General features: G+C 49.6%; 1 pseudogene; it reads right to left on the bottom strand.

Annotated features, from left to right (window-relative positions):
- Window positions 1-5061: 5061 nt before the first annotated feature.
- Window positions 5062-6977, bottom strand: LOC123152935 (UDP-glycosyltransferase 88B1-like; annotated as a pseudogene).
- Between the last annotated feature and the right edge of the window lie 614 nt (window positions 6978-7591).

Here is a 7591-nt window from a genome sequence, read left to right as displayed (position 1 = left end):
GCCGATGCATGGCCACCCATCATGATCGCCTGATCCTTCCGGGCGCTTCTTCCTCTTTTGTATCCTTCTCCTCTCCTTACATTACAGCTGATTGATTAAAAATAGATCCAACAAACACATCCTGGTAATCTCTTTTCTAAAGTTTTGTGTAGGTACAAAGCCAACCAAATCAGTATATCAAATTAACCACAACTGAATTTGCTCATGTATTCATGTGAGAACAGGAGGAGAGAGCTGCAAGACTTACCTACGAACACAAATCAAAGAGATAAGACCAGCAACACCATTCTGTTATCTTGTCAATCTAGCTCTTGTTAAAATTGTGTCAAATATTATTGTACAAGGTAGGTTACAGTTGGACATGGTTTTGGACTGTGTGTAGATAGGGTAGAAGTCGTGTCCAAGTAGGACACTCGTATCCTAGCCCTCTCATATATACCGGAGGTAGACACACGATATAACATATGCCAACATAATAGCACAGGCACGTGGGGGAGCCGGCGGCGTGTGCCGGCGCCTGGGCGGTCGGGGTGCGGTATTGTAGCGGTGTCATGGGGAGGCGTGCCCGTAGTCATGCCCTGGGATGTAGCCATATCGGTGAACCTCGTTAACAAATCTCGGTGTCGTGCTCGTGTGATTGCTTGGTCCTCGGTAGATCGACGATGTGTCTCGGACTTATTCTAACAAGTGATATCATGTGCAAGGTTCTATGTTCGACGGTCATGGATTGTTGATCTAGAGTAGGTGTGCTGATTTCGTATGGTTCGCATGGAAGCAGAGAGAAGCCAAGATCGCGTTCAGAGGCGATGGGTCTGACGCTGCGCGCGGTGTGCCTGCGGTGATATTGGCATGGTGAAGCAATTGGGGGCGGTGACACTTCTCGGCGGATTGAACTAGACGGTTTGCATGATGAGACCGATTGGAGGCAGCAGCCGGACGTTTTGGTGGTGTGGCGGCTGTGCCAAGCATCGAGCGGCAGGAACCCTAGCGCTAGCAGGCGAGCATAGCCAGCGACGAGAGAAACACAGGCTGCGAGATCGTGGTGCAAGGGCCGAAACCCAGCCAGAATTGGACCGGGCGAAGCTGCAGCTATGGCCCTGTGGGTCGTTGTGGGGATGCAGCGTGCTGTGGCGTGAGGCCCATGCGGGGCTGATGGGAGCCACTCAAGCAGGCGGGGCTGATCGATGCGTGTCACCGTGTGGAAGTAGGCTGTGAGCTAATTGATCGGGAGCAAGGTTAGTTGGTCTGACGAGAGGCAATGGATCGAGGATTTGTTTAAAGGAAAAAAGAGGCACGAGTGTGTTAAGCTTCACATGATATGAGTGTGTGTTTGTGTACATAGGCAACTAGGAGATGGATTCAGATCTTTGCTGCTAAGGGTACATGGAGAAGCACAAGCAAATAGTGACGGAAAATAATAATTATGCAAATTATTCTTCAGGTCAGGTTTGCATGGAAGTTTTTCTATCAAGATTTGCTAAGTGGGCTCCGAGTATGTGGAGGAGGACAGTGTGTCGTGACAGGGATCATGCATACACAGGGCGTCAAGGCAATGCACAGATATGTGAGGCGGACACGACGCAGGGTGGAGCATGTTTATAGTCGGATAATTTCAGCTGGGGCGGACTGGACAGTCTGATAGACCGACATGGATGTTGGTCAACGCAGAAGACGGTGGTGATTTCAGCGACGACGACATAGGAGCGTGATGCTGATGGTGGTCGACTTCTGGGCGTGAAAACACGTGGTGCAGGCCTGAGGGCTTGTGCGGCTTCGACAGACTATGGCGCGGGGTTGATTCAAGACAGTGCACATGAGAGCTTGGAGTCGACAGGGCGCGGGAGGGTGGCACGTACAACCACCATGGAGTCATGTTGAAGGTGGAGTTCGAGTCTGATGGAGGACTACACTCTGTGCTGATGGAGGGGCTACGGCATAAGAATTCAAAGAGTCGAAGCCTATTTCAGCGGGATAGCGAGAGACACGTGGATCGGACTGGGTACCAGTGGTCTGATGGTGACGTGATACTCGGCATCGGTCGGTGATGATCGGTGGTTCTCTGCAGTGGGGGTTGAGGCAGTGTGGGCTAGCTACCTGGTAGACTCGACCAGGACAGCAGAGGCTCGACGCGGTGATAACGGCGAGGCGTGCGGTAAGCATGGGACACAACAACAGGCCAAGGCACTGGTGGTCAGATATGCGGTCAGACAAATTGTGCAGGGGGTGCTGAAGCAGTGTTGACGAGTACCGGATTCAAGTTGGTGACTGGGCCTGTCGGTGCCAGAAGAGGGACATGAGTTGACTATGGAGAATCTGAGAAAGTGGCGGAGAGTCTGAAATTGTCAAAAGCTGAGAGAGTACATGACCGTATATTATGTGGTGTTCAGTGCACATGGCAAAGTGCGGATGACAAATACAGAAGGAGGCAGAGTGCTATAGCTGTGGAACATGTCAAAGACTATTCGGGAAATTGGGTGAGACAACTGTGAATTTGACTCAGGGTGATACAGGGCGACGGTGAAATTCCTTTAAGTTTCAGATAGACGGTCATGAAAGAGCGGTGATATTGAGTTCAGGTAACTCATATATGTGACGTCCAATATGTGAGTTGTTCACTTTCACGCAGACAATGATCGATGTGTGATGGCGTTGAGCGGATACTCCGAAAGTTGGGAGCACAAAGTAAAGTAAAAAGGAATTTGATTTTGCTCGAGTGTTGACTGTGAAGAAGACGAGAAGGGACTACAGTTGCAGGTGGAGTCATCTGGAGTCTTGGAGTAGCAGCTGTGCTCATGGCATAACTCATGTCCAATGTACATGGAGGTTCGACGCATGGATAAATCCAAGGTGGTGAAGAATATTTGCCAAGGTGGAGTTTGTTAAAGTTATGTCAAATATTATTGTATAAGGTAGGTTACAGTTGGACTTGGTTTTGGACCGTGTGTAGATAAGGTAGGAGTCGTGTTCAAGTAGGACACTTGTATCCTAACCCTCTTGTATATACCGGAGGTAGACACATGATGTAACCTATGAAACATAATAGCACATGCATGTGGAGGAGCCGGCGGCGTGTGCCGGCGCCTGGGCGGTCGGGGTGTGGTATTGTAGCGGTGTCATAGGGAGGCGCGTCCGTAGTCATGCCCCAAGAATGTAGTCATATCGGTGAACCTTGTTAACAAATCTCGGTGTCGTGCTCGTGTAATTGCTTAGTCCTCGGTAGATCGACGATGTGTCTCGGATTTACTGTAACAGCTCTCACAGTCGCTAGAGCCGGGGATGAACCTAGAAGGACCTGTGGACGCAACGGACATACCTGATGGGAGAGAAGAAGGAAGTTAAGACGAATTTGGAGTTGGAACCGATTGGCGCTCTTGCTGACTGTCATCCAAGGCAGTCATTTCCTTTTGATGCAAAAACAAGGATCTTGAGATCCATAACCAGCACAAATCGGAAGAAGAGGAGTCCAATGGTCTGCCTGGGGAAGAGAGAGTCCGAATCAGACCCGCATCCTCTTTAAGGACACCACGTGCACACCTGCACCAACTCTACGTGGCCTCCTGCACCTCGGTGTCCTTCTCGTCCTGGGGGTAACTGCACAGTGTCTGCCATGTCCATGACTAAAAGCAAGTTTATATGCATCTTCTGAATCTGAGTCAATTTTCAGCCAAAGACCACAATTTTCAGTGAAGTCCCATTCTTGCAAGAAACAAACAGAGGTGAGCCTCGTATGAAAGAACATACATGAAGCATGAAGCATGAGAGCACACCTATCTTTAGTGAGGAGTGTTCTAAATCACAAGGACAAAGCATTAGTTGGATAACGGACAATTATTTTGCTATTTTCTGCAATTACTAAAATATTAAAAGCCGGCAATATTTTGTTGAGATAAGAGTTCCTGCTCATATTTTTTTCAGAGAAGGAGGATAACCCCGGTCTCTACATCAGGATGATACATGTAACCATAAGAGTGCCTTCTCACCTACGTTACTGATTTGTCGTGCTACCTCGTAATGAAAGATGTCCTTTCTCATATATAGCTTGCCCCTCCACACAGGCCACTAACCTAGCAAGTGTTTTGTCTTTCACCTAACAGATATTGCCACACACTCTATTTGTACGTTTGGATCTGATAAATTACACATAGAAATGAAAGGCATTGGGAACTTCTTGGACAATACCTGTTCAAGCTCCAACTACGAGATTCATGGTCTTGGGTTCATCAAGCACGTCCCGGACACAGGTCTGCAGAATCTTTCTATAGTGGCACGTCGAATAGCCTCGAGAGGTCCATTTCCATCTGAAGGGAGTCGTCACCGGAGATCTGTCATCTTGCTGCACTGCGCCGGCAGAAACGTACGACCCGCCTGACTACTTTCGGCATTTTGGAGCCACGCGAGGCACTCATGGCAGCGCTCCACGCCCACCTATGGAAAGAATTATCAGTATAGATAAAATTATGTATATCTACAATACCAAATATATACTGTATGAAAATCTATTTCATGATGATATATATTGATATTGATACTGATACTGATAAATCTTCCATAAATTTGATCAAAGTTGGATGCAGAGTTTCTGCACCCAAGCTCCGTCCACCCGAGCTCAAATGAACTCGGCTGAACAGTAAAATCAAAACAAAATCGAAAAAAATTTAAAAAATTCCAAATTTTTTGATGAAACATTGACAGAAGTTCTAATTTCTTGCAAAAATCGTCATGAAATCACATTCCTAGAAGGCGTGTCCAAAGAAAAAAAAAATTGGTACTATGAAAATGCCACTTTCAAAAGCATTTTGGAGTACTGGTTTTTTTTGCCACGCCTTACATGAATGTGATTTTTTTTTTCGATTTTACTGTTCACCGAGCTCATTTAAGCTCGGGAGCAGAAAGGCACTTTGGATCAAACTTTCCGAGTTTTGACCTATTTTAAATCTAATGTGCACTACATTTTAGAAATACATCTACTCATCTCCCATGTGAAGATGAAGCCATCCAACCCTCCAAATGTTGTGTCAAGGTCACAATCGACTCCCTGCCCTCGACTAGTTCGTCCTTGCCCTACCGCATGGCCGCCAGCATCCGCTCCTGGAGCACCATCCCGCTGCCAGACTCCGTCATCCACCTAACCTTGAACGTCACCTTGTGGGATTCAACCACCTCCTTGCCGTACCCTTCCACCGCCACGGCCAGACCCAACTCTTTCTCCGGGCAGACCCTGATAAGTGGTTGCCCTACGTAGAGCGGTCAGGCGAGCATGCGCACGCCGGCCATGACCGACTCTAGCACGGAGTTCCACCCGTGGTGCGTCAAGAAACAAACCACGTCGTGCTCCACCACTTCGCACTGCGGCGCCCACGATGTGACGACGGGTCCTGAGCCCTTAGTCCGACGCGGAAAGCCATATGGGAGGGGAGCATCGAGGTCCGACTCCCGTGACTCGTCAGACTTCTTCATCGGGTCGTCGCTGGGTGGGCTCCGCACGACCCATAAAAACGTCTGGCCGCTCGCCTCCAGGCCAATGGCTATCTCTCTGATCTACCTCACGCTGAACAGACCGAGTCTTCCGAAGGAGACGAACACCACGCTGGCCTTTGGTTGCGTGTCCAGCCATGCGAGGGACTCATGGCCGCGCTCCACGACCACCTCCTCCGACTTGACCAGTGGCCCGATGCAGTAGACGGGAGGCGTCGGGTGGCCCAGGGCCGTGCAGAGCTCGGCGCGGATGGTGTCCTTATCGCGCGCCTCGAGCGAGCGGAAGGTGTTGATGATGATGCCCTGGGACCGGCTGAGGTAGGCGGACACCCCCAAGAATCCCCTGTACGCCACGTCATCACGGTCCATGAGTGGCTTGAGGGCCCGCGTCACCAGGAACGAGGGGATCCCTGGCATGTGCACCAGCTCCTCGCCCATGTCCCGAAAGCTGGCAGCGCTCTGAGTGTGCTGGACTGGGAGGTACAGGAAGAACGCGTGGACCTACGCGCCGGATGTGAAGAAGAAGTAGGCGCGTCAATCTACCCGCGCTCCAAGAAAACATCCACGATATGTACCGCGTTGGAGGAATGAAATAAAACAATATGTCAACATTTACGGCTATTTTCTCTGGCCCATCCAATCTTTAAAAATATGCACAAATAATATTTTATTAATTACGAAGACTCCGTACTGATACTCTGTAAGTTTCAAAAAAAGGATGTATCGATCTTTGGAACAACTGAATGAAGTGCATCATTGTTCATCGAACTATTCAGTAGTGTCACGTAGATCCTTAAAGAACGCCAGACCTCAGCGCCGGACATGAAGAAGAAGTAAGTGGGTACGCGGAGCTCCGCGGCGATGTCGACAACGACGCAGCAGAATAAGTCCACCACAAGGACCGCCGGGGAGGCGCGGGCGAGGAAGTCATGAAGGTGCGGATTGGAGAGGTGGGCGACCTCGAAGGTCACCGCCTTGGGGTGGCCAGACTCCATGGGCGGGAGGTCGACCAGAGGGAGGTGGTGGAAGGAGATGGACGGGTTGGCTGCCGTGACGCCCGCAAGGAACGGCCCCGTCACTCCCGTGTCGTGCGGCAGCTTGACGATGAGGATTGCGAGGACAAGGCCGCGGGCCGCGAAGACCTTGCCGATCTCAATCATGGAGACTAGGTGGCCCAAGCCCTTGCAGATCCTTGGCGAACTTCTTTCGGGGCGCCGTGGTGGCTGCGGCGCCGTCCATGGCGCCAGCGATAGTCTGTTGGGTTGGTGAGCGCTGTAGTGTGGTGTCTGCTTCTGAGTGCAGAAAGTTTCTGTGGTGTGGATGGAGAGGACGAACGATGACGCCTGAACATTCGGAATTTGACCATGGCAAATCAAACTTTTTGATGGCAATTTTAGTGATGTAAGGATGGCAATTTTCGTTGGCAAACATGACAAATCCTTGCTCAGTGTATTTTTTGTCAGGAAATTGCCGTGCGTTTGACTTAAACTTGTCACACTCATGTCACTAAAATTGCCCTCGAAAACGTTCGATTTGCCATGGTTAAATCATCATTTCTGTAAAACAATATCTCAACACTTACATCTATTTTCTCGGTCCTTCCAATCTTAAAAAAATGTACAAATAATATTTTATTTATTCTGAAGACTATACCGATACTCTCTAAGTTACAAAAAAGAATGTATCGATCTTTGGAACAACTGAGTGAAGCGCATCAATGTTTCATTCAGTGGTATCACGTATGTCCTTGAACTATGGACATCATCCTCCAGGTCCTCCAAATGTAGTAAATATTCCATTCAGGTCCAAATTCTACCAAGCCCCCTCTGACTGGGCACATTGCACTATGGACCCTTGACACGTCAGACAGGGGACCATAGGGTAATAACTGTTGACAGGAATATGGGACAATCCCCCCCCCCCCCCCCCCCCCGCCTTCGCCATCCCCACACGTTCTATTTCTAGATCGCCATTCCAACTCCTTCCCCAAATCTCTATTCGAGCTAGGTGGCCGGAGGTGCGTCGGCGATGGCTCCTGTGTGACGGCTCCATCAAGATCTGCCTCCACGGTTGATGAGGTTTCCCCAAATTATTTCCTCAGTTTGTCTGAATCGGG

The sequence above is a fragment of the Triticum aestivum genome, chromosome 7A (genome assembly GCF_018294505.1).
Source record: "Triticum aestivum cultivar Chinese Spring chromosome 7A, IWGSC CS RefSeq v2.1, whole genome shotgun sequence".
NCBI classification, from domain to species: domain Eukaryota; kingdom Viridiplantae; phylum Streptophyta; class Magnoliopsida; order Poales; family Poaceae; genus Triticum; species Triticum aestivum.
This window is presented reverse-complemented; position numbering and strand designations above follow the sequence as displayed.